We start from the raw sequence: 10,878 nt of genomic DNA, 5'->3' as shown, positions 1-10,878 counted from the left end.
TACTGCTTCTGCGGTCATTTCCCGCTTCTGCGGAATTTCATCTATAGACCAAGATCGCTTCTGCGATCGCCCTTCCGCTTCTACGGACTCGCTTGTGCAAAAAAGGTTCCGCTTCTGTGGAACTACCCTACTCAGCTCTTGACCGCTTTTGCGACCACCATTACGCTTCTACGGAACTGCTTCTGCGGTCCATTTCCGCAGAAGCGAAAATATCAGATACCAGCTATAACCTGCAATTCCTCAACTCCAATTTCATCCCGATAGCCATCCGGAATCACCCCGAGGCCCCCAGGACCTCAACGAAAAACACCAACATATCCCATAACATCATTCAAACTTGTCCCAATCATCAAAGTACATCAAACAACGCTAAAATCATCAATTCACATCGGATTCGAGCCTAAGTTCTTCAAGAACTTCCGAAATGCACTCTCGATCAAAAACCCGACCAAACGATGTCCGAATGACCTGAAAATTTGCACACATATCCAAAATCACTTAATGAAGCTACAGCAACTCTCGGAATTCCATTCCGACCCCCGGATCAAATTCTCACCCATCCACTGGAATTCGCCAAAATACTAACCTCGCCAATTCAAGCCTAATTCTACAACGGGCCTCCAAAATCAATTCCGATCGCACTCCCAAGTCACAAATCATCCCCCGAAGCTAACCGAATCACCGGAAATTACATCCGAGCCTTCTAACTCATAAGTCAACGTCCGGTTGACTTTTTCCAACTTAAGCCTTTCTTAAAGAGACTAAGTGTCTCATTTCTTATCAAAACCAATCCAAATCAACTCTAACACACCACATACCGATAACGAAACATGAAGAAGCATAAAATGGGAGAAACAAAGCAGTAAAACATGAGACGACGGGTCGAGTCATCACATCCTCCCCAACTTAAACCAACGCTCGTCCTCGAGCGTACCCAGAGTTGTACTAGAAGCAACACAATAGTTGAATGACCTTACCAAACATATACCCGTGGTGATCCCTCGTTACCNTTTATGAACTCCTTTTCAGAACTGAACCGTAACTCATCTAATCAAGAACTTTCGTTGATCCCATTAGGAAGAAGAATCATTACACATTCCATGCTTCGCATACCCATAGAAAATATATTCATCTCCAAACCACGGTGAAACCCGATAACAACATCTCTGCCAATTCCATTCGCACAAGCTAAACTGCCAGGACTGAATCCTTCTATCCAAACCAAGCTAAGCAAGCTGTCAGAACTCAAGAACTTTGCTGCACAATGCTTGTAAAGGCTCATTACCTTGAACACAGACGAGGAATTAATCATATCCTTACCAATACCGATTCGGTCTACTATCAAGCTACTCCATCTATCTAATTTCCCTTCTGATTCATCATCAACTTGATATTTCTCCCTTGCTGTAGCATCACAATGCCTCAATCCAGGCTTACCACACGAGACTCGAACATAAGACCACACTGTCTAAGACCCATAGGCCACCGAATACTCTCTCTGCTGTCCCCAGAAATACCACACTCCAGAATATTTTACTTGAAGAACTCCCTGCGAATCTGAATTCATTACCATTACCTTCCAGATACCGATACATAGAACCCTATAATCATCATAAAAATACCACCAGTCTCGACATTTTCCGATGAAAACACGGTCTCTGACCACATACACAACCTTGAGACACCTGATTGTTACATGTAGAATCTTGAACACAATAAAACCATTCTTGAGAGTCATTCACTCTTATTCAAACTGCAAGTTGCCCGACTTAACGAACAGAACCACTCGTGCCTTATTAGCACCTTGACACTGCAGGTTATGATCTAATTATCACACGTAAAGTCCCTCAATACCGGAACTGAATCAATGGTAGAAACCTCTGCACTGACATCCGCCACGAAGGCCCAATTAAGAAAAGCAATCCTTCCCAACCGTCCGCTGGTCTTCGGAATACAAACCACTCTGCTAGAACATAACCCGATGCACCTCGCCATGGAACCCGTGGCATTTTCCGACATAACCCATAGCACAACAGTCTAGAATAACCCAACACTGAGACAACCAATCTATACCCCAATATCATATCCAGAATCTAATATACCAAGCAAAGAAAGATCCACTCGAGCCTCCAAATTCCAATAGCTGCTAACGGTACCAATACACACGATCCACAACCACTACATAGCCTGAACATGAGAACTCCCAGTCTCCAACTCCATATAGCTCAAGAATCTCTGTACCTGATCCCCAAATTCCGCAGTATGAATGCATATTACACCTCCAGTACCTAATCATTCCACGAAAGATATTCTAAGATTCCCCTGTGCCATCACACAACTCAGATATCAACAGCCGATCTAACAAGAAAGCACCGCAATACTACCGTAGTATCATCAGTTTAATCCCATTACCTTTTCCTGAGACGTATACTCTCGTCAAATCACTTCCAATTAGCAGTATCATTTCCTTGATTATCTGAGGCTACCAGTTGCCTAGGAGTCTTATGAACTTCCTTTCAGAACTGAACTGTAACCCAGCACACGCCAGTCTCGGTCCTCTACAACATGCCGCATATACCATACCATCCAGGAATAACATGAAAACTTTTATCTCCTTTCCGAGCTACAGAAATCTACTCACTCAACTAGTCACGCACTTCCCTTGATCCCATCTAGAAGAAAAATCATTACACATTCCATGCTTCGCATGCCCATAGAAGATACACACATCTCCAAACCACGGTGAAACCCAACAAGAATTCTCTCCCAATTCCATTTGTACAAGCTAAACTGCCAGGACTAAATCCTTCTATCCAAACCAAGCTAAGCAAGCTGTCAGAACTCAAGAACTTTGCTGCACAATGCTTGTAGAGGCTCATTACCTTGAACACATACGAGGAATTAATCATATCCTTACCATACCGATTCGGTCTACTACCAAGCTACTCCATCTATCTAATTTCCCTTCTGATTCATCATCAACTTGATATTTCTCCCTTGCTGTAGCATCACAATGCCTCAATCCAGGCTTACCACACGAGACTCGAACATAAGACCACACTGTCTAAGACCCATAGGCCACCGAATACTCTCTCTGCTGTCCCCAGAAATACCACACTCCAGAATATTTGATTTTCCGATGAAAACACGGTCTCTGACCACATACACAACCTTGAGACACCTGATTGTTACATGTAGAATCTTGAACACGATAAAACCATTCTGAGAGTCATTCACTCTTATTCAAACTGCAATTCCTGCCAATACAAACAAACATCTTCCTTCTCTATACACTGAGCATTCTTTATCAACAACAGCTCAAGACATCCTATTATTTTCTCACACCTATGAAGCACCATATAACCTTTGTCAAAAATTTTGTTTCACTCGTGCCATCCTCGGCTCAATTTCTGAAACTAGAATTGATTCGCCAGCATACCTCGAGACGTAACCAACATAGCACATAGCCGAGCAATCAGCTAATCAACGGCTACCTCCCCAACTTGGCTCGAAGCCATATATCAAGACACACTTAACAACTCATAACACTTTTACTCTAATGATGCCACAATGCCACAGTGATATTAAACTCAAATCATGTACAAGTTTTGTGAAAACACAGATCATCAAGTACCGTAATCCTCTACAAATCTCGCATTCATCCTCACATCAATTGAGTCCACTCTCTTAAGCGACCCGAATTTTCAAATTTCAACACGTACCCTTCCATTACACATGAGATCTTCTAACATACGAATAAGGACCATACCACTTAAGAATCACTGCGCAGAAGATAACCCACCTGCTTCGCCTCGATTTAGTATTCCAGCACACCTTCCACCGACATACACATAACACAGCTTTAGTCTTCCTGAGTCTGAACTCATACCGCCGCATGCAATGCACTTCACTTCCCAACTAGGAGATACGAAAATGTTCTTTACGCGCCCATAATTCGGGCTACACATCAATCCACAATAGGAGTCGAATCACTTAACAGTTCATCTATTATCCTGCAAACTTCTTCGTCACTACCAAGTCATATAGACACATATTGCCCTACTAACATACTCATCACATGGATATCCCACCGCCATTCCGGCTAATAGGGACAATACCGAACATATACGTTCAAAACACTCGCTCACACAATCAGTACCTCGGTGCTCAAGCCATAGGCAAGGATCCGGCCTCAAGTCCTCCAGACTGGCCCAACATACTCACGAAGATTACATCTCGTCCCTCGATCAGGGAATCACAAACCATGAAGGCACATATAATACTGAGCGCTCACGTGCGCATACAGATCTGTGGAAGGAATTTCAAGAGTTATATCTCAAGCTGAATCAAGTAAGCACGATAAGAATTCCAAAAATGGGATGTTTTCCTAAAGGTTCTGCAGCCTCTCGAGGATAAATACAGACGTCTCTGTACCGATCCGCGAGACTCTACTAAACCTGCTCCTGACTCATGAGACCTAGTAACCTAGGCTCTGATACCAACTTGTCACGACCCAATTCGCATACCCGGTCGTGATGGCACCTCTCGTGAAGACAAGGCCAGCCAACTAACCCAAATCCTTTCACTAAAAATTATTAAACATAAATGAATAGAAGATACAACTTAATGGCATTAGAAACTGTTAATTACTACCCGACCGGGGTGTCACAAGTCACGAGCATCTAAGGAAACCTTAACACAACTACAGGCCAATAAATATATACAAGTAAAATTTCAGGAAAACAAAAGGCCACATCCGGTGCCGCGAACGCTGGCGGTCACCTTGCTCAGCTACAATAACAATACCTTCAATCCGCTAATAACCCGCTACCGGGTGAACGATACCTGCAACTGCACGCGAGGTGCAGGGAGTAAAGTGAGTACTTAAGCAATAAAAATGAATAACGATTGAGAGTATAAAATCCCACACAGGCACAGATAATGCTATCTCAAACAGTAAAATCAAGTAAACAGTAGGAACCAGTGAAACATAGCAAGAAATTCTCTTTGAAAACAATTAATAAAACAAGTATGCTCAACTATGGTCAGTCATTGTTACCTGACCGGTCAGCCATTGTTACCTGACCCAACGCGTGTTTCAGTGCCATTGTTACCACTGGTCAGCCATTGTTACCTGACTGGTCAGTCATTGTTACCTGACCAAAACACGTATGACAGTGTCATTGTTACCACTGTCCAATTCTAAATGGGTACCCGCGCTCACTGTGGGTGTGCAGACTCCGGAGGGGCTCCTACAGCCCAAGCGCTATCAACAAGGCCTGAAAGCCTGAACAGTATCAATACGAGGCTTGAAAGCCTCCTCACCTCACTCATCATGCCCTCACATAAGGCCCTCGGCTTCAATCAGTCCAGAAATAGTCAACAGCCCCTCGGGCAACAGTAAAGCAATAATACTCAGCTCAAACAATCGTTCAAATATCAGTTTAAAACTCCAAGTTTGAGTAAATATGGCCGAGTTCAAGAAACAGTGTAAATCACATGGACTGAGTTCAAATAATACAAACAGTGAGGAAAACAGAGATGATAGTTCATAAAGAGTTCAAACAGTCGGCAATAAGCCCCAAATATGGCAATAAGCCCAAATCATAGTGAAAACAACAAGTCATTGCTAATACGCGGTAAAATATCATCCGGACTGGACCAAGTCACAGTCCCCAATAGTAAATGACCCCGCGCTCGTCATGGATCGTGTGTCTCATCTCAACATAGCACCAAGTTGTGCAAATCCGGGGTTTCAAACCCTCAGGACGTCATTCAAAATCATTACTCACCTCGAACCGGTGAAATCTCTAGCTCGCGACGCCTTTGCCCCTCAAACCGACCTCCACGCGCGTCGAATCTAACCAAAACCACAAGGAATACGTCACAATAGGCTAATGAATCATAACCCAATCGAAAAGACTCGAAAAATATCAAAAATTACGAAGTTGGGAAAACCCGAGCCCCGGGCCCACTTCTCGAAAAATTACAAAACTCACATTACCGGATTCCTTGTCTCGCCACGAGTCCATACATATCAAATTTACCAAAATTCGAGCTCAAATGCTCCCTCAAATCCCCAAATATAAATCTCAAAATCTCAAGCCCTAGTTCATCAATTTAAGGCTTAATTCCATGAATTTCTAGGTTAATTTCACATACTAATCATGTTTAGGTTCAGAAATCTTACCTCCATTAATTACCCGTCGAAATCCCCCTTCAATTCCGTCCAATAGCTCTCAAGCTCGCTTAAAAATAGTGGAAATAACATAAGCTTTGTGGACAAAATGAATATAAAACCCTTCTGGCTCCAGGGGTTTCCGCTTCTGCGGTCCCCACACCCGCTTCCGCGATACCGCTTTTGCGGTCATTTCCCGCTTCTGCGGAATTTCATCTATAGACCAAGATCGCTTCTGCGATCGCCAGTCCGCTTCTACGGACTCGCTTGTGCGAAAAAGGTTCTGCTTCTGCGGAACTACCCTACTTAGGCTCTTGACCGCTTTTGCGACCACCATTACGCTTCTGCGGAACCGCTTCTGCGGTCCATTTCCGCAGAAGCGAAAATATCAGATACCAGCTATAACCTGCAATTCCTCAACTCCAATTTCATCCCGATAGCCATTCGGAATCACCCCGAAGCCCCCGGGACCTCAACCAAAAACACCAACATATCCATAACATCATTCAAACTTGTCCCAATCATCAAAGCACATCAAACAACGCTAAAATCATCAATTCACATCGGATTCAAGCCTAAGTTCTTCAAGAATTTCCGAAATGCACTCTCGATCAAAAACCCGACAAAACGATGTCCGAATGACCTGAAAATTTGCACACATATCCAAACTCACTTAACGAAGCTACAGCAACTCTCGGAATTCCATTCCGACCCCCGGATCAAATTCTCACTCATCCACCGGAATTCGCCAAAATACTAACCTCGCCAATTCAAGCCTAATTCTACACCGGGCCTCCAAAATTAATTCCGATCGCACTCCCAAGTCACAAATCATCCCCCGAAGCTAACCGAATCACCGGAAATCACATCCGAGCCTTCTAAATCATAAGTCAACGTTCGGTTGACTTTTTCCAACTTAAGCCTTCCTTAAAGAGACTAAGTGTCTCATTTCTTATCAAAACCAATCCAAATCAACTCTAACACACCACATACCGATAACGAAACATGAAGAAGCATAAAATGGGAGAAACAAAGCAGTAACACATGAGACGACGGGTCGGGTCGTCACAGTACACCACAACGATACCCAGTAAGTGTCAAGCCTAACCTCGGTCGAGTGGTGATGAGGTCATGTGAGGGCCCTACTGGTATATATGTATATATATATATATATATATATATATATATATATATATATATATATATAACAAGACAGAATGAAATATCGCAGTAAAATAAAGACCGAAATTTACCAAGAATTAGATCATAGAAAGGTAACAGCTTAGTACACAGAGATAACAACAAGGGATCTCCCGAGATATCGTCTCGTAGTCCCAAACGTAGGGGGATCTCCTGGAATACCGTTCCGTAGTCCTAAAGTAAATATGCAAGACAAGGGGGTCTCCCAAAATACCGTTCCGTAGTCCCAAAGTAAATATGCAGGGGAATCTCTCAAAATACCGTTCCGTAGTCCCAAAAGTAAATATGCAGGGGATCCCCCGGAATAATCTTCCATAGTCCCAAAAGTAAATACATTGCTCAACGGTAGAAATGACAGCTACAACACGAAATCCTACAATTTAGACTAAGTACAGGTCAAGGAAGAAGCAGGAAATTCACTAAGCATGTTGTAGAGAGTTCAGATAGGCAATTAAGACACGTAGACATGCTATTCTAAACTAAACAGGATAGTTACATATGCTAATGTAGCTCAAATAAAGTGAAACAGGTTATTACTTAATTAAAATTGGAGTTCTACAACAAATAGCTCGTGTACGCACTCGTCACCTCACGTATACGACGCTCACATATCAAAATAGTACCAAATCCTAAGGGGAGTTCCCCCACACAAATTTAGGCAAGCCACTTACCACGAACCAAGCTCAATCATTCCTTAACAATGCTTTTTCCATGAATATCCAACATCGAATGGCCCAAATCTAGACAAAATCAATTATATATCATAAATATAACTATAAAGCAACTAATCTAGCTAATGAAATCAAAGCTAAAGCAAGAAATTGAAAAATCGCCCTAAAAAGTCTCCCCGGGCCCACATCTCGGAATCGGGTAAAAGTCACAAAATATGAACACACATTCACTCATGAGTTCACTCGTACCAAAATTACTCAAGTCCGATACTAAAATCTCGATCAAAATCTCAAAATTCGGCCTAAGAACTTTTTTCAAATTTTTTCTAATTTTTCTACCCCAAATCACTAATTTAATGATGAAATTACAGACATAATCATGGGAATTAACCAAAACTAGGTAAGAATCACTTACCCAAACACCCACATGAAAATCCCCCCAAAAATCACCTAATTCTGAGCTCTCAAGTCCAAATGGTGAAAAATAGCATAAACCCTCGATCTTAGCCTTTTCTGCCAGCGATCATCGCATCTGCGAGAAATTCGCCGCTTCTGCGGTTCCGCACCTGCGAAGATGGCCGCACCTGCGTCACTATTACAAACAAAGGGGCTTCAGCGGCAATTATTTAATGGCGATAAGCTAATTGCCGCTAATTTACTCCTCTACACACAATATTAACGGCATTTGAAATTTTGCCAAGAAATGATGTTCTTGTAGTGGCAATTCAATGTAATTTACGGTGAAAGTTACTATTTCAAATGTAAATTCAATGTAGTGGACAATTAAAGTTAGTCTAATTTGACTCCAATTATCCTTCACTAAGTAATTAGATTACTAATTTCATTTTACATGTAAGTTGCCTCTTCGTTTCTGAATCGATGTTTGTAAGATTAATAAATTTTGTCATAAATAGGATATAACTAATAAATGCTTAGTTACAATTCTTAGTGTGGAAATTAGAATGATGGAGATGAAACTTTTTGGTGAGATAGGGGGTGAAGATACGAAAAATGAAATCTTTGGTGAGGAACAGAAAATTGAGTTTTGATCAGAGTGTTTACACAAAGTTAGATGACCTTACAGAGATGGGGTAGTTTTTCCAATCTTCTCTGCCAAATTCACCTTCTTCTTGTCTTTCAATTTTTTTTTAATTTTCCTTCTTGTGAAAGGACTAAAATAAGGGTTCGTCTTGTCTCTTACTCCCTCCGGTCCAAAATAAGTGATTTTTTGGCGTTTTTCTTGTGGTCCAAAATAAGTGATTTTTTCAGATTTCAAGAATGAATTAATTATTTTTTTCCTACATTGTCCTTGGAGTAAATAGTGTTGGAATATGTGTTAGGAGTGTTTATGTGAGATAGTAAAGGTTAATATGGTCAATTCCATTGCTAATTAATGCTAAAAGGTGAATTTCTTAATCTATGTGAAAACATCCAAAAAAATCACTTATTTTGGACCGGAGGGAGTAGTAATTACCTACTTTATTTAAGTTATTTATTTTACTTATTATTGAAAATTTATTTTAATTACATTTTAGGTAATTTGATAACGTTAAAACAAAGTTTATAATATCAGTATAGAAATTAAAATCTGTATTACTATGCCTAACATTACATAGTGATAGTTAAATATTTATTTTTTCTTTAAATAATCAATAGGAAGTAAGAAAAACATAACTTAGCATTAATAATTATTTTCGAATTGAACATATATATCGTTATGATTAAAATTGTTGTCTTTAATTATTGAATTGTTTCAATTTCTAAACTATTGATGGCCCTTCCAGTCATGAAATGAAAAACTGAAGTGTACTAAAATATTCAATTTCTATGGCCTGTCCTAACTTGAATATTATGCATAATTGATTCTGGTTCTTTTCATTATATAGAGTTAATTGTATATGCAGTTAACTTCGGTAATTTATTTTATTATCTGCTTATTTCTAAAATTTAGTAGTTGTGTCTTAGATTATATGCTCAAATTTGAACTTTCTCTATTTTACCAAGAGAACATTTAGATTCGCTTCTTCATGATTTGTATTTCTTTTTCAATTATATAGTCTTTAAAAAGGAAGTTGACCTTTGAGATTTTATGGTACCGGGTGTTATTTGTATCTAAGTCTGTTATGAATCAACTATCAGAGAGTCTCAAACTTGCGAGCTAAAAATTTGTAGTATCACATCAATTTGATGGTGTTTCAGTTTCATCTTTGTGCTATCTCAAACAGTGAAAAAGGGTAATGGAATTAAACTAAACTAAATCTGGTGCCATTTCATCCGATAGTTCTATTTTCATTTGCAATGCCTATTACTTTTTAGGGAGCCTTAGAGTAACTGGTAAAGCTACTACCATGAAAATAACCTCTTGTAGAAATTCAAGATAAGATTGAGTACAATAGGTCCTTGTAGTCTGACCCTTCCCCGGACCTCGCGTATAGTAAGAGCTTAGTGCACCAAAGTGCCCTTTTGAATACCTATTACTTTTTATGCAAGAATTTTAAAGATAGCTCTGTCTACCCTTTAAAATAGTGAAGATATGAATGTCTAATTTGATTTTTTTTTTATATTTGATTTTTCGTGCTCTATAATGCTGAAACTTGGCACTTAATGAATTATATATGTATATTTTCCAATTCAAACATAAAAGAGATCAGGTAATTGTCTTTGTGTGCAGTAGTTTATATCACAAAAGATGTGTCAAGTGTCATTCATTAAGTTTGACAATTAAAGTTGTCCTGGCATGCAGTTCAGTTAATTTTACAATTAAATGTATACAAGCAGAATATAACGACATTAATGCACCGGAACGCGAATGCATTTACTATATATATA

Source organism: Nicotiana attenuata, chromosome 1 (assembly GCF_001879085.1).
Source record: "Nicotiana attenuata strain UT chromosome 1, NIATTr2, whole genome shotgun sequence".
Taxonomy (NCBI): Eukaryota; Viridiplantae; Streptophyta; class Magnoliopsida; order Solanales; family Solanaceae; genus Nicotiana; species Nicotiana attenuata.
The sequence above is the reverse complement of the archived record's forward strand: the minus strand, read 5'-3'. Positions refer to the sequence as shown.